Source organism: Eulemur rufifrons, chromosome 25 (genome assembly GCF_041146395.1).
Source record: "Eulemur rufifrons isolate Redbay chromosome 25, OSU_ERuf_1, whole genome shotgun sequence".
Classification (NCBI taxonomy): domain Eukaryota; kingdom Metazoa; phylum Chordata; class Mammalia; order Primates; family Lemuridae; genus Eulemur; species Eulemur rufifrons.
This window is the reverse complement of record NC_091007.1, coordinates 268,628-294,089: the sequence shown is the minus strand read 5'-3', so window position 1 is coordinate 294,089 and position 25,462 is coordinate 268,628.

The following is a 25,462-nucleotide window of genomic DNA, read 5'->3' as shown; positions in this document are numbered from 1 at the left end:
GGCTGGTCCAAATTAAGGTGCTCCTACGTGCAAAATGGATCCTGGACTTCTTAGTCTTCACGTGACAAAAGGAGTGTAAAATGTCTCATTTATATGTCCGTATCGATTACATCTTAAGGTGATAAGATGTTGAGTACATTTGGGTTAAATACATTATTAAAATTCATTTTATCTGTTCCTTTTTGCTTTTTCCAAGGTGATTATGAGAAAAGCTGAAATGGCATTTGTGATCCGCGATGCTTTTTCATTGGCCAGGACTCTGCAGGACTCCTGAGATCTCTGACACGCTCTCTGGCCTTGTGTGTCCCTAGGAGGTGACACAGCAGTCAGCATCGCCCGGGCGAACGTGACCCCCAAACTCTGTTTTGCAGAGCGTTTATACGTCTTCCTTGAAACACCAACTTTCCACAGTCCATGGTCTTAGAAACCTGACATCGTGACATTTTCGACTTTGGTTCGGGCTACTTCAGACTCAGCTGCATGCCACATTCAGGCTTCTGATGCATCCACAACAAACTCGTGTGAATTTGACGTATTTGTTAACCGAAAGGAGCATCAAGGTGCAGGCGCTGTCAGCGATATATTTTTTAAAGCTCAACTCATTCATTATAATCTGTTAAACAATTAACACTCTTTAAATATTAAACATCAATCTCTCTCTAAATACGTACCCATCTTTACAGGTCTGTAAACATTCCGTACAAACATATCCAATTCAACTCTCTAAAACATAATTAAAACCAGCAGCCCATGATACAAAATTATTTTAAATGCTTTAATCATCTTAAAAATACATCCGGCAAAAATATAGAAGATGGTACATGAATTACGAGAGTCATCATTAGAAACCTGCCATTCAACTGGTTTCAAAGGTATTAATATTCAAATTCAGCTTCAATGAGCAGGTGGAGTTTGGGACAGGTAGGCAGAGCGAGTGTACCAGAAGAGTAGAAGGAGCAAAGGCGCAGCAGGTAAACAAAGCCACAGGTGGGAAACGGGACATGCCACGACCTCTCCCAGGGCAGGAGACACGGGTGGGTGTCCTGTCGGCAAGGCCACCCCGAGAAGACCTGGGACCGTCACAGCCCCCTGGCACTGTCAAACTGTAGGCTCTCGCCTGGGAAAACTTCAGCAGAAAGATACAAGGAAACATCGGGTATGCATTTCTCCAGGAACTTAAAATTTCATACCATAAAATCGAATTTAAAAAATCTGTGCATTTTGTAGCAAAAAAAAGTTCTAAACGTTTACTTGGACGTCAGCTGACAAATGAATACACCGACGAGTTAAGTGTGACAGACGCTGGAATTTGGGGATGACCTTCCTTTTTAAATATACATGGTTTACAGCCTCCAAGCAAAAAAGGCAAAGCAAGGCTTTGAATTTTCCCAAACTTGAAATATTTGAGAATTTCTGGAAAGGAGATGACGCCCACTTTCTGCCCCGTTCAATGATCCCCGTCCGAGTTCCACCGGAGGAAATCGCTCCGAGGAGGGCTCTTCCTGCACACGGGTTTGTTCTCTTCCGAAACACCGGGCTGGCTCACGAAGCCGCGGGACGGCCGACGGCTGAAAGATGTGATCTGTCTCTTCGGCTCATTCCGCATCATTAAGTCGCAGCCCAGCAGGGTCCGCTGCTCCTGGTGCCTTTTGCCCGATTCCATCTTCGCGGGCACAGTTCCTCGCCAGACACCGAGATGAAGGAGCTGGGAGTCCCGGCCAGACAGCCGGAGGCAGATCTGTCCCTGCTCTGACTGTCACAGAGCCCTCGCCGCGCCACCCACCTGTGTGTGCTGTGAGCACGAACCAGGTTAGCAGACACAAAACAGCGGCATCCGGCACCCTGTCCTCGAGAAACCTCGGTGATTATTGCGCCTGTTTCCCGGGATAACGAGACGGTGGGTGGGCGGGAACGGGGTTGCCAGATGAAATGCAGGATGCCCGGTTGAGTTTGAATTCCAGGTGAACCGTGGATCATGATTTTCCTAGACGTCCTGCACAATGTTTGCATTTTCATTTGCCACCTCTGCAAGCCTCAGCAGGAGCCCACGCTTCTCAGACACGGGTTCCAGGGGCGAAGGAGCCGCAGAAGCCCCCATCTCACCCCCCGTGAACAGGGCATCTGCCCTGCTGGTGCAGCCTCCATCGTCCTGGGCCCCGATGCAAAGTGAAAACGGAGGCTCCTCGCTCAGAAAGCATCAAGAATCTCAAGCTACGGAGAGCAGAGCCCTGTGCAAAGACCTGGGCCTCCTGAGGCTCGGTGGTGGAAAAGTTTGAGAAGCTCTGGAATATTTTATCTCTCTGTTTCCTGTAAATAAAAGATTCTTTGATCCTTCGTTAGAGGCCCAGTGGTTTTCCTATGTCGGACCCTTGTGCGTAGAACTCTGTGTCACCCTTGCAGGGCCCGAGCTGTGGGAATTGGAACGATGACGACAGCTCTGATGTGTCAGCACTCACATCCGCAGTGACCACACCAGGACTTCCGCGTACCTGGGCTCCACCTTCGAGAGACGCCCACAGGTGGGTGCAGCTCAGACCACCCGACACACAGACACGTGTGGGACCCAGAGGCCGGTCAGGGCAGTGGAGCAGCTGACGGCCCTTCAGTGGCAGCTCAGGGGACTTGACGCTGTGCCCTTTGTCACCCTGCTATGCTGCAGAGAGAAGCTGATTAAAAAGCAAAGGTCTCCTCGATTCCGTGTCCTACCATTTGTTTGTTAGATACAGGAACCAACCCTAGAAAGGGTTTATCAGTGAGCGCGATACAGACTGTGGCGGCCCAGCTCCCTGTGGGAAGGGGCGACCCTGAGCCCGCCCAGGGCCAGGTGCACCCGCAGGGCACGGAGGAGCAGCCTGGAGCCCGCAGTCCCCGGGTACCGGCCTTGGCCGTGCGGGTCCTTCTCCTGCAATCCCACAATCTTCCTCCTTCCTCAGACTTAAGCGACCCTGTTCTTGCGTCTCTCCTGCCCTCGTTAAAATGCATGAAGCTTTGCTGCATTTATAATTCTTTCCATTTTCTAAGCTGGGTTGATGCCTGATAAGCACTCCTTTTAATTATTCATTAACATTTATTGCCTTTCCTTATCAAGAAGTCGTGTTAAACTTGAGATTTCTGCCTTTTATTTTTCCCCCTGAAGCGATTTAGTGGCCCTGGCTTTCCCACCCCTTCCGGAATTTTCACTGTCCATGGAGCCCAGCACTGGGGAGCAGGGGACCAAGGGTCCCCGCACGGCCACACCGGGGGTGAACCCGGGCTCTGGCACGGCTTCCAGAACTCCTCATCCGCGGAGAGGTTTTACAGCCTTGTGAACAGCCACGTCAGCAAAAGTCTCCTGTTCCAATGGCCAAATGAAGGAACACAGGGTTCATTTGGCTTTTTTTTTTTTTTTTAAGTGGCCAGATGCGTTTAGAAAAGAATCATTAGCCCTAATTAGATTTATTTAAGTTGATGAGTGATAATACGTCATTGGTGTGGGAATGGCCTCGCATATCTCCGTGTGCAAAAAAGCAATTTTGGTAAACTGGAATCATTTCTGATCCGTCCCTAAGTCTGTCCCTCATCCAGAGAGCAACGTATGCTCTCCCTTCTTCCTTGTGTCGTTAATCGATGTAATAAAGCCTTGTTCTTAATTACATCACGGCGTATTACAGCCCAGCCCTAGACGCAGGGCACCCACTTTGGTAACAGCATCGCGGGTCCGATAGACCGACTTTCTCGTTTCGATTGACAGATACAGCGGGCGTCTTTTCCCCTGCAGACCCAAGTAAGGGTTTGTGTTTTTTATTTTTATCTCCAGGGCTGTCAGCTAATAACAGAGTTGTTGCAATTACAGGCTCTACCTGAAACTGTGACCGTGCGGCTGAAAACCTCTCTCGGGAGAGCCGGGTCGTAAACGTCCAGGTTTGACAGCTGAATTTCGTCCACTTATTAGATTTATAGAACATCTTTTCTTATATATGTTGAAAGAGTGCCCTGTTGTCTCGACAAGAGCTCTATAAAGCAAGAAGTCAGGGGAGAGAGCGAGAGGGAGAAATGAACGAGAAGGAAATGAGGCTACTTGAGGCTACTTTTCACCTGAATTTGCTCACTGTCATCTCGGGAAATGAACAGAGGCCAAAAACTAAGATGGACAGAGGGCAAGTTCAGGAGGGAGGACCCCGGGGAGGGTGTGGACCTTGAGCCGCTTTCTTCTGCGTAGACCTGGATGAAGCTCTTGGATTCTGCAGCTCGGGGAAGAGGCCTAGAGTACAGGACGGGGCAGAGAGAGGGACGTGGGGTCCGACGGACGGGCCGGGCGCCCACCCTGCCAGCTCTCTGAGGGGCTGGAGCTCAGAAAATGGAGCCCACACGTGGCACTGTGGACGGTGAGCTCAAAACGCGTGGGAGAAGGGACAGCATATCCCATATAAAAATAAATAAAAATCAACTGAAACACAACGATGATAGCACCGATCAAGATAAAAATTCTTTTTTTTTTATTTTTTTTTATTTTTTTAGTTTTGCAAGTACCCTCTGGAAGTCCAGTTTCCATTTTCCGAGAAAGGGAGTCTCTAGGCCTCTCGTCTCTGCCGGGACCTGCCTCCCTGGGGGCTTCTGCTATCCCTGGTCCTTCCAGAACTTCCCGCCGGGGTGCCGGGCCCCCTCCCGGCCGGGTCAGCCCTCTCATTTCGCCCCTGCGGGTCCTCTCCCGCCAGGACACCCCGTCTGCCACCCGTGGCCGCGACGACTCCGCGCCGCAGCTGTACCTGTCACTCAGCGCCATCCACGCTGCCGATAGCACCGTTCCCATGGCAACTAATGTACTTCATCCAGGGGACACGGAGGGTTCTCAAGTCTAAGTAGAGTGAAAATTGGAGAAAATGAGGAGTGAAACCAAACGCAGGTGACAGGCTGTGCTCGTGGAGGAGGGAGGTCTCGTATTTAGCATAAGGGACACTTTGAAGGGCAGCTCCGAAGGCTTGTCCCGTTGCGGCTGTCACTTCCCAGGTCAGCCCTGTCGCTGCCACCGTCACCGTCACCGAGTGCACGCAAGGACTTAGCTGAGTCCCGGGACAATTGTTCTCTCCAGATATTTTTCTCTTTCCAGATTAAGACAATCATTATAAAACCTCTGCAAAGTTTTAATCTTGTGATATGCAAATTACTGAGGGTGATACAACAGAGGGCCGAAAAATAACTGTCGTGCTCAATGATCCATTGTGTCTCCAGAAAATATAGAGAAAGAACAAGAAAGTCGCTACAGCTCACGGTAGGCTGACGTGTGACACAGAAGTGTCACCTGAAGTGACAACACTTAAACGCAAGGAACTGACTCCACGGCAGGGGCAAGTAGGAAAACCCGGCATCTGAACCACCCACTGGAGTGTCCGCAGGACGTGTTTCTTTACAACGGCCTTTGTGCACCTGTCTACCCTGCAGGGGGAAATAATTACAATTTAGAGCATCCATTATTCAGACAAATCACAGAAGCGCAGGTTCGGTGGAGACCTTGGAAGACCATCCCATTCTGTCCCCTCCTCTGGGCGGGATTGTGTCAGGGTGTCCAGGACAGACTGGCTTCTGTCGGGATCCATCGAGATCAATCACCCATCGGAACAGATACCCAAACACCCTTCTGGGTCCCCGGGAACCGTTCAGTCCGTTCTCACTTCTTAAAATTTTGATCCAGATGTTTGTTTTGTTTTAAACATAATCCCAGCCTCTGTGAATTCTTTGCCAAAATCTTGTGATGGTCTTTCCTGCCGCATTTTAACTCAACACTTTCTTCTTTTATTCTCAGAAATGTGGGTAGTTTCTGCACATCGGTTTTTGCCCATCACGTCACGTATCTGCAGGGATCATGGAGTCTCCACGGTTCATGTAAAACATCGTTTTATGACAAAGGAAAATATCCACAACATGTGGTTAACTGAAAAAAAAATAAACTCAAAAAAAAAAAAAAAGAACCTTAGCCCAACCTAAACTTACACTGTATAAAAAGTTAATTCAAAATGGATCATTAATTTAAATGTAAAGCTATAAAACTTTCAGAAGTAAAAGTAAAAGGCAGTCTTCAGGAACTAAATCTGAGCAAAGAGTTCAGAGACATGACACACATGAACCAAAAGAAGAAAACTGATAAAGTAGGACTCATCAAAATTGAAAATTTTGTATTCTGAAAGTCCATGTTGAGAGGACAACACTCATACTACGGGCTGGGAGTTACTAGTTGCAAACGTCACATTGGACAAAGGACTTGTACATGTAAATATATACGAAGAACTCACAAATCTCAATAGTAAAGAAACAACCCACTTAGGAAACAGTTCACTGCAGAGGAGCTAGGATAGTAGTAACCACATGGAAAGACGTTCAACACTACTGGCCACTAGAGATGTGCAAATTAAAAAGCACAATGAGATATCACTACTCCCCCATTAGGACATTTAAAATAAAAATAGTCATAACACCAAATGCTGGTGAGGATGTGGAGAAACTGAATCACTCGTACACGACTGCTGGGAATGAAAATGGTGCAGCTACTCTGGAAAACAGGTTGGCGTTTTCTTGCAACACTGAACAGGTGCCTCCCAGGTAACCTAGCAAGTGCACTTACTCTGTGGCATTTATGCCAGAGAAGCGGAAACTCATCCACTAAAAAAACTGTCCTTGAATGCTTAAAGTGGATTTCTTCATAACAGCAAAAACTGGAACAGCATAAATTTCCTTCAGTGGGTGAAGGCTGTACAAATCGTGGTTCATCCGTAGAACAGACTGCTCCGTAGCAACAGAAAGGAAAAAACTTGTGACACAGCCCTCCCGGTTCATGGTCTCCAAGTTTCTGAAAGATGGAAAATATTAAGAAACGAACAAATGTGTTTATTTAAAAACACATATGGGTAGCTGGGGGGTTTGGGGGGGGTCTGTCTGTGCAGGCTCCCAAAGCCCACCTGAGGTTTCTCTGGAACCCGAGGACATGAGGTGACGCGAGAGTCCCCGAGAACAGCGGCTGGAGAACGCACCTGCCTTGGTTCTAGGGCATGTCTGTCTTCTCCGGCCCTGTCTCTGGCTCTCCTGGGGGGCTGGTGGGGGGTCTCTTGCTCAAACCGGGGGCTCTGGCGCTGTGCTCTCAGCTGCGACCCCACTGCAGCGGCTCCCTCCATCCATCCCGCCATATGACAGCCAGCACCCACCCTGCCACACGGGCCACACAGGCCACAGGACCCCATGCATAAATAACCTTCCTGTTCAGAGCTGTGTCACTCCTGGCAAGGGACAAATGGCATGTTTTCCACTAAGTGCACAAATATCGTCAGCGTTGCAGACATTTTCTGCGGGGAGACCAGTGGCAGAAAAGGCACACAAATGATACCCAGAGACTCTCTTGTGAGACGTGCTCTGAGAACCAACGCTCTCTTCCTGTCATGTTTGCACGTGGCTCTTTTTTTTTTTCTTTTTTTTCTTTTTCTTTTTTTTTTTTTTTAATTTCTTTTCTTTTTTTTTTTTTTGAGACAGAGTGTCACTTTATTGCCCTGGCTAGAGTGAGTGCCGTGGCGTCAGCCTAGCTCACAGCAACCTCAAACTCCTGGGCTTAAGCGATCCTCCTGCCTCAGCCTCCCGAGTAGCTGGGACTACAGGCATGCACCACCATGCCCGGCTAATTTTTTCTATATATATTTTTTAGCTGGCCAGATAATTTCTTTCTATTTTTTTTAGTAGAGACGGGGTCTCGCTCTTGCTCAGGCTGGTCTCGAACTCCTGACCTGGAGCCATCCACCCACCTCAGCCTCCCAGAGTGCTAGGATTACAGGCATGAGCCACTGTGCCCAGCCTGCACGTGGTTCTTAGAAATACGTTGTCACTGTGGCTACTGCTACTGAACTCATCGGCAAAGCAACCAGGCGAGGGTCCCACCTCGGGTGACCCGCAAGGACAGGCCAGGGACGGGACTGGAATGAAAACACCAGCTTGTGCAGAGGGTCCTTTGGTTGCAGAAGGATTAAAAGAACCACAGAGCAACGTCTTAGAGCTAAATTTCTCTCTTGCAAGCGGTGGCTTTCAGAAAATACGTGTCTGAAATCCTTCAATGGAGAACAACAAAGCAGATTTGCTCTGATCTACCAGGAAGAGCCTGTCGGTAGCTCACATAGACGCTGCCCAGCACTTCCCAGCACCACGCAGCTGTGATCACCTTCTGTGCAAGGCAGCCCTTGGAAACGCAGTCGCCGCGGAGCGGAGAGCACCACCAGACAGCCATATGGCGCCCCCTCTCCCACTGCGGTATTTTTATTCAGAAATTTCCGGGCAGGCCCTGGTTTTTGGCTCTCGGATTCCTGAATCTGTCTTGTGGGGCCTCCTTGCCCATGGTGGAGCTTGGGAGCTGCCTTTGGATACAGGGAAAAATGATTCATAATTGAACCAAAGAGATTCTTTTAATGAACTTGCCCCAGGGGATACCGGGCTCTTTTTATGAGCAAATTTAATGAATCATAATGAATTTCATCCCGTGAAAATGATGTGTATACACCATAAAGGAGACACAGAGAGGACCAGCCCAGACGCACATCAGCAAGGAACACATATGGGCACAAAATGTGAAAGGTAAGTACTTTACGTGGATCTTAAATATTCATAATGAGGTTCGTAAATACAACACACGTGATCTCCAAAGTCATTTTCAGCAGCAAAATGATAGGTACAAATTATCACAGGACTTTTCTGTAAGAGCTCACAAAGCTTTTTATCAAGCTTTGCTTTTGAGAGGAAAGGATTTCGTTCCTATAGGATGTTAGTCCAGTGTGGACTCCCCGATGACGCCTCCTCCAGTCCCCTCACTGGGCTCTCCCGTCTAGAGTCCCCAGCTCGTCTGTCTCTGCTGTCACAGCGGAGCACGCGTCCCTAAAATCAGGGACATCCCAAGTGCAGCGAGAGCGCGGTGGGGTCTCCCTCCCCGGCTCCTGCGGTGGTGGCCCCAGTGTGTCCCCCTCCCCCGGTTACCTAGACCTCATGCACACCTGGCTCAGTCCCTCCATGGCGTCCCTGGGACACACAGCTTTGGTGGGTGCCTGGTTCCACGGGGTGGGCGGGACATGAGATGAGCCCGAGAAAGGGGTGTGTCAGGCTTCGGGAAGGGCTCCGGGGTCGGACCCAGAGCCAAAGGGAGGACGGGAAGATTTGGGGAGAGGGCGGAGACACAGAGCTGGGGAGATGTGGTGGCATCTGACAGCGCAGAGCCCACCCTGGGGCCGGGGCCGCTGCTCCACGCCCCCACCTTCGGAACGAGCCCGAGACGGGCGGTCAGTGACTCAGGTCTGTTTCCCCACAGACGGAACCGGGGGTGCGGGTCCCGGGCGGCGGCTCAGGAAGCAGACAGCATCCTCGAGTGGGGACGTGGTTCAGGGACCCTCACCTGACACTGCTGTGACCCGCGCAGACCGATCGCGCTGTGGCATTTCTACGATGCCCTGTTCTGCTCGTTCAGGCCGACCTCAGGCCGCGCCAGCCACGCCGATGGCATTCGTCGGTGACCAGAGAAAGGGGGCAAATGCTTTGCTGAATCTAAGGACACGGACACGGCAAAATGAAGATGTATAAGTCGGTAATTTTGTGACTGTTCGTGTAGTAAATAGCTTGTTTTATACGGAAGAGCCGATCATATTTGATTTTAAAAGAAAACAACAGTTTCTCGCTTTGCCCATTAAATAAATGTTGATTTGAAAGGAGATAGGTTGGAAGGGTTACGAATTGCAGGCGTAAGTGGGACCCTTGAATACCTCCTGCCAATCCTGCTAAAAGCAAAGGGAACCCACTGGAGTGTTTTAGGAAATGGATTGATGAGGGCAAATCTTAATTTTAGGACGACGGCTGTGACTCCCTGAGGGGAAGGGTGTGCGTTTAGTCGAGCTGGCCAGGACACAGCAAATATCTCCACCACAGCATGCAACCGCTCTCCCCAAAACCAGCGCCAAGGACCTCCCAGCTAGTAAGTTGTCACCTTCTGGCCAGCCTAGCGGTGTGCCTGGTGCTTAGCGAGCGTTCAGTAAATGTCTGCTGAATAAATGCACGTACATCTCCGAAGAGATGCAAGTATTAGGAACAGGAAGCAGAAAGAAACAGTAAACAGCACGTGTTTGGGGTGGGATGCTGTCGTGACAGCTGCGCTCACGGGGAACTGTGTACCACACCTTAGCCAAGATCACATGTGGGGCTGGGCGCGGTGGCTCACACCTGTAATCTAGCACTTTGGGAGGCTGAGGTGGGAGGATCGCTTGAGGCCAGGAGCTTGAGACCAGCCTGAGCAAGAGCGAGACCCCGTTTCTACTAAAACCAGAAAATATTAGCTGGGTGTGGTAGCACACACCTGTAGTCCCAGCTACTCGGGAGGCTGAGGCAGGAGGATGGCTTGAGCCCAGGAGTTGGAGGTTACAGGGATCTATGATCACACCACTGCCCTCCAACCTGGGCAACAGAGCAAGACTGTGTCTCAAAAAAAAAAAAATAAATAATAATACATAAACCATATGTGGACTGATGTGATGTGGGGAACTAGAGGTGTTTGCTGTATACCTCATTAAATAAAATAGCTATTAAAAAGACAAATAAACAGAAACTCTTAACATCATTTTAGACCTCCGTGTACAGCTACCTCTTCACAAACTCATGGCCTCCACCTGCCTTGGAGAACAGATATCCAACAATTACCGGTGGTAGCAACACAGCGTCCTTTGTACCAAGAGTGCCGTGCAGGACACGTAGCTACACGTTCCAGACAGGATCAGCGAACTCGAGGAAAGTAACTTTGACTTATCCTGAGCCACGCTGTCCCCACAGGGGCCACGCACGTCCACGGAGTCCTGCTAATCAGCATCTGAGCGTGTTTTTGGAGCCGTGAGGAGCATCTTGGAGAACAGGTGAAGGCTCAGTCCTTGCCCACTGGGAGCTTAGGATCTGCGGCTTAAACTACTCCCATTTGTTTGGCGACTGACTGTTTCTCTGACTTTTGCCAAATGCATCTACACGTGGAGCGGATGTGACAAGTGGAGTGTCAGGCCCTTTCTAAACAGCCAGGGAGAAAAGCCGAGCAGGAAACCACGGAGCAGGTGCCATAGCGACCTGCCGTAGCGACCTGCTGGGGACCGCGGCGCGCTCCAGCCCAGGTTTCCATCCATCAAAAGCCCGGCAGGTGCTCCGAGCCACCTGTGTGTTTCTTCCTTTCCCTATAATGTCACCAGCCGAAGTAATTGTAAATGAGTAATGAAATCAAAAGGTTTGCAACCGGGCACCCCCTAGGAAGGGAGTCTCTGCAAATCTGCTCCCCTCCCGCACTCGTCCTTGATTCCACACAAGCTGCTTTGAAATGTGAGTCCCTGTGAATGTCACATTTATCAAGAGAGAAATTCGGGAAAGGGAGTTATTTTGGGAGTAAATTTTGCTCAAGAGAAAGGCTGTCGTATAAAGTCTGCTCGTATCAAAGACAAGATTCATGTCAGGACTTTGTTCTGTCTGCGGCTGGAGGGACCAGGTACAAGGACATCTTGAAGGGCTGCCTTGCCCGCTCCTTGCCGCCCGTGTCTGGCTTGCAGGCATTAGTGTTTCTGTACTGAGCGCCCCAAAGCTCAGCTCGCAGGACGCCCCTTCTCTATGGAGAATTATTCCGAGCATCACAGCAAATACAGAAAACTACATAATAAAGATGCATAATCTAGTATCATTAAAAACAGTAATCGGCGTCATTGCTTCAGTTCTTGTTATTCTGAAGGAATAAATCGGTATAGTTACAGCCTAAAACTCCCATATACACCTCCCCAATTCTTTCTATTTTACCCTTCCTGAAAGATAGCTGTTATCGTGGATTTGGTACATAATTAGTGCCAATAATGCTCTGATGTTTGCAGCGTCTGTGGACGTATATACCCATGAATAGTAAATTAAGCTTTATGTAGTTGGCAGAATACTATAAGTGTCATTTTGTAGCTCGTATTTTTCATTCAACTTTTTTTGTGATTTATCCACATTGATACGTTCAGCTCTAATTCACTCATTTTAACGACTGAAAAAAAAACGCCATTATAAAAATGTACCAAAATGTTAGTATTCATCCTGCCCGTAAACACGTATTTCCAGCATCTCTCCATGACAAGCAGAGCTGCAGTGACTATTCTTATGTGCGTGGGGGTTTCTCTAGGGGACATTCCCACAGGTGCAAGTCCGGGGTGGTGAAGCGTGCACCGTTACTGTATTCAATATTGCCAAGTTGCTCTCCAGAGAAGGGAAGGACCCGGCAGTAAGCTCTCAGTAAACAGCTGTCAGGCTGACTTGTGCCCCGAGCAAGCAGACACCTCTAACTCCAGCCTGGGCAGGTGGCAATTCTGACTTAATCCATGATCTTTGCCGACCTCTGCCCCCAGAAGGAGACTCTGACCTGAGGCTAGAATATACTTAGCATTGCCTGAGAGGAAATGTTTAATCCCAGTCTACACGACGTGGCAGACGAGTGATTAACCGGCTGATGTGTATCAAAAACTAATCTATCTGAAAGTCGGCCCACCTTGTCACACAGTTGCGCTGCATTCTGTAAAGTTTAATTCGATTGTCACTGGCCAGCCTCTGGAGTTTTATTAATTTAATGACGTTTACCAATTTAGTGACAAAATTAGATGGCCCTGGCTGTCTTGGAACAAGAGCATCACGCTTTTGAGTGCAGCCCCCAGAGACCCACCTGGCCGTCCTGGACCCTCCCGGGCAAGAGCTCACATTCCGCGCAGAGCCATGCGGGACGCAGAGCCATGCGGGACAGAGGGCAGGTACTCTGAGGGGGCCGGGGACGGGGTGGGGGGCAGGGGACAGGCGCCGTCCTGACACCCTGGGATGAGGCTCAGAGCCCTGGCACGGAGCAGGGCGAGTCCCCCTTCCGCCGCACAAACGCCACCCCGCGATTGCCACTCTCTGTGCCCTGTGGAGCAGCTATGTGACCTCTTTAGGCCTTGGTGTCCCCGTCTGTGAGATGGGGACACAATAATACTGACTTCACGGTGTGTTGTGAGAACCAGGCGGGCCGGGTGCTCATGGCTGTGCCTGGCACAGGGCACCTGCTCTCCCGTGTTTTGCTCCACACAGATGTTTTTATCTGGACCGATTGAAAGTTATTCTAAAGCGAAATCCTGGACCAATCTCTGCCTCTGTGGTGCCCAACAGATCTTCTATGTTCCCTTGTCAAACACGTACCGCCTGGCATCAGCTCCCGCGTTATCCGGAAGTTTTCATATTTTGCCATTTGAATGCTCACGTGTTTATGAAGGACCGAACCCCTGGGAACAAGGGCGTGTGCGGTAATTGCTCAAAGTCCTCTGTAGCCCTGAGCGGAGTCCCCGGCGTGCGGAGGGACTTACCGACTGTGTTGATGTTAAGATCCAGAGGATTCTTAGGAAGTGTTTACGGATGAGCACAGGTTGGCAGGTTATTTCAAGACAAAGACGTGTAAAATTTGCTCAGTCTCATTTTTAAGGAGAGAAGAACATTTTTAACAGGAAAAGAAGAAAATGAGTTAATTTCACTTTTTAAAAAACAGAGGCGAGTTTGTGTGTGTGCACACTCGCCTCTCTGATATTGTTATTTATCAACATAGCACAACCTTAGGCTGGAACCGGATAGTCGAGCGTTGCCAACGGTGAAAGGTGGTAACATCATTGAAATTTTTGATGTCAAAATGTTCCCCCTTTATTTAATGCGGGGTAAGCCAACAGCCCTTATTACGGGCCATAAACAATAGCAACAACAACAACAAAAAAAAACTATAAAAATTAAATTGTGAAAACTAAATTATTTATGTGATTTCATCTGTGGGATGTATTTTGCGCCACGGAGCCTAGCTTCTTTCCAATGTCCAAAGACTATTAGGGACTGTAATATTCTTCAGGGGCTGTAAGATTTATCAACTTTTGCAGAACAGGATGGGAGCCAAGGAAGGAGATTAAGGGAAACTGGTGAAATTAATCAGGGTTTTCTCTGTGTCCTGGCCAAGAGAAGGCAGTCGGTTATTAGTCCAGCATTTTACACAGTAGGAGCACAGTCTGACCACGACCATATGTTGAATTTAAAATTACACGTTAGTCTTTTCCAAAAACAATCCCATAAAAATGTCAATGGCTTTATCCACTAAAAAGGGGGCTTTACGCACAGAGAGCGAAGGCGTGTTGGTATTCACGAGCTCCCTGGGAGACGTTACGCTCCAACCCTGCCGCAGAAGCCAGACTGCCGCTCTGCAAACCAGCAGTGATGGAGCGATGAGGGGGAAGGGTCCCCAATACCTCGCTGCTCCCTTCCCGCAAGAAGAGCCGGCACCTGCCCCGTGCAGAGTGTGGAGGGCCCCGTCAGCGGCTGTGAGATATGCACCTTTGCTCTTCAGCTGAGGCAATATCAAAGTTTTCTGGAACAGAGAGAAGCCATCATTCCGGTCCTAATGCAAAACAAAAGCATCATTGTGGGAGCAATTTTGAAAATGTATGAACTTCATAAAATGCTCCATTTTCCACGTTGTGAGTCCAGTTGCACAATCGGAACTTCACAGCTCAGGAAAACTACCCATTAAGTCCTCAACCATTGACGCCTACTTCTGCAATACCAGCAGAGAATAAAGTGTCTGCCCCGCAGAATGTTCACCGACAATGAATGGAGATAAATATGTCACGTACGTGCCGTGAAAATCCAGGGGATGAGGTAGCCAGCAGGTTCAGAGGTATTTCCCATGAAGCTGTTACACGTTTACGTTTGTTGCTAAAACCATGTTTTAAATTTCCACATGATGAGGTTTAAAAAGAGTCTCCATTAGGGCTGCATTCAAAGAGACCGTCTTATATCAGTTAAAAACAAAAAGGAATATAAGTTTGCTGGTTAAGGGTTTATTTATTTTTTATTTTATTTATTTATTTATTTAATTTTTTTTTTACAGAATGACTCAGTAGCTCCAATGCACTTCAAAGGAAAATAAACATTAACAATAAAATGACACCATAAACTACTGTGGTGAGCTACAGATGGTGGATCTCCCAGCCTTTTATTCAGGTTTCTGCATGGAATAAATGTGGGTGGCTTGAAAGGAAAACCAGGCTTTGCTGAAAGACACTCGCTGACCAAGAGCCCTACTTGTTTCTCCGGACAGCCGGAAGGACTCCAGTGGTCTCGCTCGAGGACACAGCTCAGGAAAGAGTCCTTGACCACGCGGTTCGACGCCTTCTATTCGTGAAACCTCTTGGCGGTGAGGGAAATCTGTGTGAGACAACAACAAACGGTGATGAAAAATCGCTGGTTTCCATTGTAACTCGAACGCTGGGAAGACTTTGTGCATTGACTCCTCCCTGTAAAATCCTTAGTGGTGACAACATCACTTACACAGCACATAACTATCAGAGGGAACAAATTCACTGCTCTTGACGGGCAGTTGGTGGCTCCAACCTTTCGGCTTCTGTGACTAACGCTTCCATGAACATGCGCGTGCAAATACCTCTTTGAGGTCTTGCTTTAAATTCTTCTGGGTATATATTCGGAAGTGGAGTTGCTGTATCATATGGTAACTTTACATTTAATTTTTTTTGTGGAATCTTGATACATATTTTTAAGGAAGGAAAGTTAGTTTCAAAAATGTGTGTGTGATTGCATTTTTGGCAAGACGTGTTAAAATATTATGAACAAATATACACGTGCAGCATGCAAACGGTTTCCGTGGGGACACAGTCTCCAGCGCCGGCTCAGGAGAGAGGCCGCGTGGTCCCCTCACCTGCGGCCGTGCACACCTGACCCGGTCGCCGGCTACCCAGCCCAGCGCCGCACCCACGGTTTATCTCTGGTGGCCTCTCTCGCCACCGTCCCTGGGGTGTGAGTCACAAGAGGACCTGCTTGTCCTCTGCACCCCAATATCTGCAGCGGCTCTTGAGGCGGGAATTCCTTAATCACTGCTGAAGGAACGAGCAAATATTTACAATGGTTATATCAGGTCAAAAACAAACAGGAAATTAAGGAAATGGAACTTATTGCCTTTCACTTTTAATTCTATGATGTTTGATTTTTGACATCTATAGCAAGTATATCATAATTTTTGAAACTTTAAAAATGACAAATCGTAGATGTCAGTAACCCCTTAATCCAAAAGGTGAACCCGTATTAGGGTCTTTCGGGCACTCTCAGGCAGCTCGGGGAGCTCCGAGCTGTGCCCCCAAATCCCTTACACTTCTTGAAAATATGTGTAGCCCGGGCTGTGCGGGTCCTGACCTAGGCTGGGGCTCACCTTCCCCCGACTGCGGGAAGGAGAGAGAGGAGGGAGGAGGGACTGCAGTGTGTGCTCCCAGACACATCCCTAGGTCCCTGCCCTGGCTCCCTGAGGCTCTCAGGACCACCTGTGTGACCACAGACAGATGCTAATGACGCTGCGAGGTGGTGTCAACAGCCACAGGGCAGGCGGGCAGCAGGCGGCTGCTGACAGGTAGAAACTTCCTTTATGTGTCCAGAAATGGCTGGCAATAGGAAGGCAGCCTGCACAAAATGTGCTATGTACCATTCATTGAGTCGAGGTCCATTTTAATTTACCCTGTGTCTAGAAAGCTGACTTTGCCTGACCGTGGAGAACCGGGTTGTATGGGTTGGTTCTGTTGGGAAAAGCTCTGTAGGGGAAGAACAAGGGTTGAAATTTTTAACAAAGGAAAGGTTCTGAGAAAGGCCAGGATGACATCCTGTTGTTCTGGGATCCCCCAAAAAGAACACGGTGCCGGCCCTGCCGGAGGCCCGGGTGGTTGCTCGTGAAAATCGGAGCTGTCAGAGGAAGCAATTAGACCAGCGGGTCAGGGCAGGGGGCGCCTCCGCCCGCCAGGCACTTCTGGGTCATGTGTCACAGCCGCAAGTTGCAAAACAGGAAAAAAAGATTGGCAAATGGCAGAAGTAAGGCAGAAGTCACGCTCAGCTCCCTGGAAGGCAACAAAACGAACAGCCACGGGACCGAATAACTTCCATTTTTTGGAGGGACAGATCTGAAAAGCAAACAAACAGAAACAGGGACTTGGCAAGTGGGGAGCTGGGGATTGGATACTCGGCCAGGGTCACCTCGGAAGACTGCAGTGTGCCGACAGCCTGACCTTGCTGGACCGGCGTGAAAACTGAGCCCCGGGGTTCCCTGGCAGTGGGGGGGCTTCTCGGCGTTGACTTCTTGAGACCAAGGACTGGAAGGTGCCTCCTCCCCGCCGGGCAGGTGTCCCTGGTGGGCCCGGGTCACACATCCCGCCAGAATCACAGAGGCCACCGTCTGCCCACGAGGCCACAGACCACCCTCTGCCGCTGGTGCCCGTCATTTCCCTGACGGGCTCTGAGTGCTTCAGGGAGGCTATTCTCTTGTCAGGAGTAGCCTGTGGAAGCTTCCAGAACACCAGGGCCGGGCAGTGCACGTGAGCACACACCTGCACTCACAGGGAGCGAGGCAGGAGCGTGTCCAGGAAGGGGACACCCCCCTCCACCTCACCACAGAACGAATCGAGGGTCTGCTCTCCACGAAAGTCCATCCCCTGTGCGTGGTGGGTGGCCCGTGCGTGGTGGCCGGGTGGCTTTGAGAACAGGCTGGTTGGTGTCGGTTGGTTCTTCTCTTCCTCTGGGCCGGCCGGCGCTCTCCACCTCCCTGCAGGGTCTCTCTGGGCGTGTGTGCTTCCCTGGGGACACAGCTTTCCTCTGGCTGGCCAGGCTGCTGAAGGACAGTCCGTGCGGGTTTAGAATCACGTGGCATTCGTGTACAAGACACCACACTGGGTCTTGGGGAGAGGGTCGAGGGGAACGTCCCTCACCAACACGGTTTCTTAGACCAGGCCATGGTGTGACCATCTTCCTTGAGATTCAGCTCCCGTTTCCAAACATGGGATGTGGCCAGCAAGCGGGAGGTGAGCTGATCCACCAGCCTGATTAGGTGCGTTCTGGCTTATTTGAAGAGGTGTCTGTTTCATCTCAGCCCTTAAAACACACAAGAGCAGATGGACAACATAGCAAGACCCCATCTCTGAAAAAAATAGAAACATTAGCCGGGCGTAGTTGTGCACATCTGTACCCCCAGCTGTTTGGGAGGCAGAAGCAAGAGGATCGCCTGAGCCCAGGGGTTTGAGGCTGCGGTGAGCTGTGATTGTGTCACTGCATTCCAGCCTGGGTGACACAGCGAGACCCTGTCTCAAAAACACAAACAAATAAACAAAACCACACACACAGAGACACACACAGGAGTTCCCCACTTGCTGAAGATCAGCTGCTCGGAGCTGGACCGTGTTCCTGCGACTTTGTTTCCAGCCGGTGCACAAAGGAAGCGTGCAAGAGAGACAGCTCCTTCCAGGGGCTGCTTTTCTCTTTAGATAATTATTGCAAAAAAAACCCCTCTCCATAGCCTCTCCACTGAAGAGCACTTTGATACACATCTTTCCATGTGCAAACTTTTGTCTGAGCCGTCACAGTCTCCACCTAAGCAGGTCTCCAGGTATTGTGTGCGCGGCTGAACGCATCTGATACGGAGCACACTGGAGTTATCACCGCGGGCTCTGAGTTGGCATCCAAGAAATGACATTTGGAGTGAAGACGAACCGTCCCCTGAGCTGACGTCTAACGATGGTTCTGATAAGGTCTGGAATCGTCTCGCCCTCCCTGTGTGCAGAAATGTTTGTGTAAAATCAGATCAAATAAAAGGTCTCTCCCGGTTCCCTCGGCCAAATCATCTTTCACTTAGCGTAGTTAAACAAATATTGTCCTGGCCGGGTAGGATTTAACCTTTTTAAATGTGCACGGAGAGTGTATCTGTCCTTTGTTGGAAAGAGAACGGCACTTCTGCATTCGGAGTTCTGCCTCTCCGAGGGCTCCGCGCTTCCCTGCCAGTCTTCGCGAGAGAGACCTCCGTGTCCCCGTCCCGTGGTTTAGGTTTGGGTGGAAAATTAGGCAAAGACAAGCGGATCACTTCCCCAGGTTGCCTGAAGCGCACCCGCAGTGTTGAAATCTCTCTCACAGAGGAAACCGCCAGAACGCTCTCCGGTTTGGAGCTGGACCAAAACGTGCCAAACAGGACCTCAGGAGCCATCTGGCCGGGACACGAGATTCGAGGTGACCTTGGTTCCATCCTGCACGAGAGGCCTTGGCCGGGGAAAATAAAGGTGGGAGGAGGAATGTCCTCACCTAAAGAGGCTGTGAAAATGAAATACGATAATGAAGTTTAAGGGCTCACCCCGGTGCAGGGACCCCTGGACGCAGACCCTAGGTTTTCAGGCCCCAGAAGCACACCCCGTTCGTCTCTGGTCCGGACTGGCAGCCGGTCCTTTCTGTGCACCATCCTACTCCTATAATTAGAGACTTGGGTGTTTTCATTTATCCAAAAAGTACCTTATTGGCACATTATCATACGATCCCACTTATTTGAGGTCCCCGGCATAGTCAAATTCACAGAGAGGAAGCAGCGTGGGGGGGTCGCCCCCGGCCTGGGCCGGGCGGAAGGGGGTTAGTGTCCGCCGGGGCCGGTTCAGTTTCGGAAGATGAGAAGGTTCTGCAGGGGGGTGGTCGTGACGGCCGCACAACGTGAACGTTCCCAACACCACTGAACTGCGCACTCACAGATGGCTGAGACGATAAGTGTTACACTGTGCGTATTTTACCATAATTGTAAAGTACTTTATTGGTTCACTGAAAGGTCTTTACGCCCACTAGATCGTAAGCCCCGGGAGAGGGGGCAGAGTCTGGCTCATCACAGAGCATGCAGACGTTGCTTAAATGTATTCACTGTGTGAATTGGTAATGGGCGTGTAATTGTTTAAACCTAAATCTGACACCTTCTCCAAACCGGGGCTCCTTCCCCACCCACAGAGGGCAAAATGCGCTTTTCTGTCCCAGCCCTTCCTGTCCCTGCCCGGGACTTTCAGACCAAGTCACTCAGAGGGACCGGCTCAGATGCAAACCCAGGTGTTGGGGGCGTCTCCAGGAAGCGTTAAGGGAACAAATTTCGGGAGCACGGTAGCGCCGCCCAGCCCTGCTGGAAGTACCTAAAGCGGACATGTTCTCTGTTCCCCTCCAGGAGCTTGTGGCATAGCAGAAACCGGCTGTGGAGGGACGACTTGGGCTTTGCCGTGGGAGCCCGGGGCGGGGACCCCGGCTTCACGCTCTCTGCGGGGCGACCTGCTGGCGGCCCTGCCGGGGTTTATCCGTCTCGAGCAAGCGAGGGGTAGCGATGCCGCCCAGCTCACCACCGTGGAGAACCGTGTGGTTTAACCAGCGGGAAATCAGGACACGGTGTCACGCCTGGAGTGTTGTCAGCACCAGGTCGTGGTGACTGTGCACATGCACATACGTGTGCGATTACAATGGAAAATACCGGAAGGAAAAGAACCAGCCTCGAAGAGAGTGGCTGCTTGTGGGTCTCGGTGCCCACCTGTCCCTGGCAGCCCCTGAGTCCCGGGGAATCGCTGAGTTACTTTAATTGAATGATGAAGGGCATGGCTGAGAATGGGTTTTACAGCCAGTTAGGGCCAAGGCAAGGATCGCACAGGAAAGAGAGTCTTTTTAGTGCAGATTTATGATGCACTCAAGACACATAACTTATAACAGGACTGGGAACCTCAGCTGAGTCGCTTCCTTCGGAAACCTCTGGTCCCCCAAACGGGTTTGCATTGAGCAAGGAGGCCGTGGGTCAGACAGACCAGCCCAGACCACGTCCGCGAAGACGGATTCGGGGTTCCCCTTCACTGATTCGCTCTGCAAACCTCGAGATGGCCTCAGCCTCTCTGTTCTCAGCTGTTCTGATGTAGAAGCCACGCCAGCTGGCCCCGGCTGTCTGCAGAGAGAATCCCTTCGAACTCCGAGCACACAGTTCACTTGTTCTCTTAGGGACGCTGATCGGACTGCACAGTGACGTGTGGTGGCGGGAATGGCGAGTTGGGGCCACCGGCCAACCGCGAACCCGGAGAGGCCGGGCGTGTCCTTCCTCACGCCCAGCTGCATGCATCCGGCCTGTGTGCTGCAGAGTCCCCGGGACAGAGAGAGAGAGAGAGACCCCGTCTGCCGGCACGTGAGGAAGGGACTGAGGTGAGTAAACAAGGAGGAAAGCCTCGTGCTCCATGAGCCACGCGGCTGGGATGGGAGCCCAGGCCGGGCCAGGGAGGCATCTCTGGCCCGAAATGGCACATCCCTGTCACAGACAGCTGGGACAGTGGGCAGCGATCACACCCTGGTCTCTTCCCTCCCCACACACTTGATTGTAAGTTATTCTGGCAAAAGCCAGGCTGCGGATAGGGTCTCTCCCTTCCCCCCCACGAAGATGTAACTTCAACGGACACATCTCAACCCCTCTGAGAAGGTGCTGACCTCACCGAAGTCCCAACCCGAAGGCAGAGCCCGGAGGCCAAGAGGGTTTTGTCGAGTTGGGGGCAGGATTCCTTTGCCCGTCCTTCACTCATAAGGACAATGAGTGAAATAGACATTAAAATGGTCTCTCCCATGTCCCTATGTCACCAGACACAGGGTGACCATAGCGACAGGGGGCCTGGAAAAGTTGGGGGGTGAGGAAGGCCGGAAAGAGAACCCTCAGCCCTGGGGCCGGGACGTCGAGGCTGAGTTAACTGTTTCAGGGAGCATTTGTGGAATCCAATCAAATAAAGGACAGCATCATCCTCTCCTCCTCACCGGCTAGGAAACAGCGTCCCTTACAAATTCTAGAATTGCAATGGCAAACCTTATTTTGCCCTTTTTTGGTAAAGTATCTTGCTCTGGGACTCTTCTATAGTGAGATGAGAAGATAAATTGAATTAAAGAATTGTATAAGAGGCCGGGCGCGGTGGCTCACGCCTGTAATCCTAGCACTCTGGGAGGCCGAGGCGGGTGGATCGCTCAAGGTCAGGAGTTCGAGACCAGCCTGAGCAAGAGCGAGACCCCGTCTCTACTAAAAATAGAAAGAAATTATATGGTCAACTAAAAATATATAGAGAAAAAATTAGCCAGGCATGGTGGTGCATGCCTGTAGTCCCAGCCTCTCGGGAGGCTGAGACAGCAGGATTGCTTAAGCCCAGGAGTTTGAGGTTGCTGTGAGCTAGGCTGACGCCACGGCACTCACTCTAGCCCGGGCAACAAAGTGAGACTCTGTCTCAAAAAAAAAAAATAAATAAATAAATAAATAAAAAGAATTGTATAAGAAAACATTAGTTCCTCTTGCTGGATCTTAATTTTGAAACAAAACACTGAATCCGTGGGACGTGAACACTGTTTTTCCTCCAAGCAACCGCTGAAGTCCAACAATTCCAAACCCACACTGAGCCGGTGGGTCTCCGCATTTGGGCGCCACACCTACCCTGTCATCTTTTCCAGGACTCTCCCCGGTTTCTGTGAAAACAGACAGATGCCCGCGACGATCACAGAACAGAAACCGCAGGAAGGACAAGCTGAGTCAGAGACCCCTTCGCCATCCTCCGGGATTGCTGCTTACTCACCGGGAGAGAGAGAACCAGGGAGCACAAATCTTTGCAAACTGCCCTAATCACAAGCTCGTGTCAAGCAGATACATTGTGAAATGGCTTCTTTCTTAGAGTAGGAATAGATTTACAGCCATCGTTGGAATGAATACACTGGAAAAATACAATGTAACCTGGCCCGGGCAACACAGCATGGAGCTGAAAGGTCATTCATCCACCGACTCAACAGCTCAGAGTCATGAGACGGAGCAGAGGAGACTGAACCCAATATTCCCTTTCTCCAGCGCCCGACTTCCTTCCTTCTCTCTGCTATATTGTTCATTTTGTCTTATTTGCGATAGGTACAGCACAGCCTGCATGCTTTCCAGGTAGGAAAACGCCCACTGGGCGGGTACACGTTAGCTCTGCTTTTAATTATTAAAAACACTACTCATGTGAGAGCTAAATATTTATTAAAAAGATAGAAAAGGAACGAACAATGAACAAATGAGTGAACAGATGAATGTAGTTGATGAAAAACATCCTGTTTGATATTCTAAGAGGCGACTGAAATTAACATAAATCTTAATACATATTTTGGCACAATGAGATATCATCTTACCCCAGTCAGAATGGCCATTATTAAAAAGTCAGAAAATTACAGAGAGTGGCCAGGATGCAGAGAAAAGGGAACACTGTTGGTGGGAACGTAAATCAGTACAACTTCTGTGGAAAACAACGTGGAGATTTCTCAAAGAACTAAAAGGAGAGCTACCATTTGACCCACCAAGCCCACTGCTGGGTGTCTACCCAAAGGCAAAGAAGTCATTGCAGCGAAAGATGCCCACACGCATGTGTTTATGCAGCACTATGCACAATAGCAAAGATACGGAATCAATCTAAATGCCATTGAAGGACGACCGGATAAAGAAAATGTGTTATATGCATCTACATGTGCATGCATGTGTATGAGCACACACACGCACACACACGCACACACATGCACACACATGCACACACAATGGAATATTCTTCAGCCAATAAAAAGAATGAAATCATGTCTTTTGCAGCAACAAGGATGGAACTGGAGTCCATTACCTTAAGCAAAATAACTCAGACACAGAGAGTCAAATGCCACTTGTGAGATGTGGAATAACAGACATTGGAGACTCGGGGGCGTGTGAGGGTGGGAGGAGGTGGAGGGTGAGAAATTACTTAACGGATACAACGTGCGCTATTCAGGTGGTGCTCACAGTAAACGCCCATGCGTCACTGCTGGGCGATATATCCATGTAACAAAACTGCACTTGTATCTCTTACACTGATACAAATAAAATAAAAAGAACTGTGATTCAATCCCTTCTTATTTTTAGGACAGAAAAATCCAGATGTGGGAGCCCACATAGGTGTTGCGTGGAATATATCAACATTGCATTGCGCCAATGGCTCTCAGGCCCTTTTCACTAGGCTTGACGTCACGAGCAGGCACAGGCACACGCAGAAGTCCCTGAGATGACGCCTCCTTACGTGCCTGGCACTTAAATGCTTTCTATTCAGTTCCTTCCTTCCTCCTCCTCACTGCTAGTACAGGCCCACTGAACTGACTTCACGAGCCCCGTGGGTCAGGACCCACGATTTGAGAAACATTCCTCGAGGTGACAATGCTGACCTGCGGGTGGCCACAGACACAGCCAGCCGCAGCTGTGGTGGCCCGTTCACCAGCAGGGAGGCACGAGGCCCCCTTGACGCCGATGTCTGGTCTGAGCTGGAGTGGACCGGGAGTGTCCAGTTCATGCGGGGAGGGGACAGGAAATGAGGAAGAAGATGACAGGGATGGACGTTTGTTGAGGCCGCCATGGCTCCCTGGACACCCAGGAGAGGCTCAGGGTGGGGACAGACTGTTTCAGACCACGCAGGGCTGACGTGGGCCACTGGAACTCGGGCAAGTCCCAAGACAGCCGGCATCTGCAGGGCTCTCCTGGGCCCCGTCTCTGCCCCAGCAGAGGTCAGTGGGCTCACGTGACTACAGCCACCGTCCTCAGTAAGTCTCTGCCTCGTTTGTGTCAAGTTCAGAAATCGGCCCTTGCCTTTCGTCGGAAAAACCACATTGGGGCGTTAGGAGACGCTTCGTTCTGCCCTGAGACTCCCGAGCCATTGAGACCCCGGACGTGCCTCTCCCTCTTGCTCTGTGACGGGAAGTCGAGAGGGACCCCTGGGAACGAGGACAGGCTGGAGCCACGGGCCACGCCTTGAGGACCAGGAGTCTCTCTAGGGAGGCGAGGGCCACCCTGCTCACCTGTGCATACACGCAGCGGCCACTCTGTGGATGCAGACGTCGCCGGGAGGCTGCTGTTTTGAACCACCAATTTCTGTGCTCTCGCTCCGGGTCGGAATGCTCAGAAGGAAGACAATTTGGCGTGTCTTGCTGTTTATATTCCTGTGCAAACCATGTGGAGGACGACACTTTGACAATTTCTTGATCAGATCACTAAGAATTGAGACCAGGAAAAACGTTTCTAGCTTCCACAAGAGCCCTAGTTTTAGGAGCTTAAATTCAGTGTTGATTCGAGGTAAGTAAATCGTGGACACTTTCCGAAGGTGCGTTCGCTCCGTCACGGTTCCCAGCTGCTCAGGCAAAACCAGGCGGCAGCGGCAGGGAGGCCACGGTCAGAGGCCAGCGCCAGCTCCCGGCGGTCACCCGGCGGGGGGACAAGGACATCGCCAGCTTCTGTTCCTCATCTGGGCTGCAGTAATCAGACTTCTGAACTTTATTTATTGGATTTACTGAACACCTCGGTGAACAATAAAACTCTCTTTTACATTTGAAAGGTTAAACAGAGATTAAGCGAGTGAGAGAGACGTGTAAGAACATCCCTGTAACTCTGGTCCCAGACCACGCATGTTCTCTGTCACTCGAGACTCAGCGGATAAAGCCGGAGACCTTCATCTATTTGCTAAATTAGTGTATTCATTAAAAATAGCGAAGCTGTGATCTGTGTGCACTGCACTCCCATGTACCTTACCGCACTGTGTCGTCTCTCCTACCGTGTCTT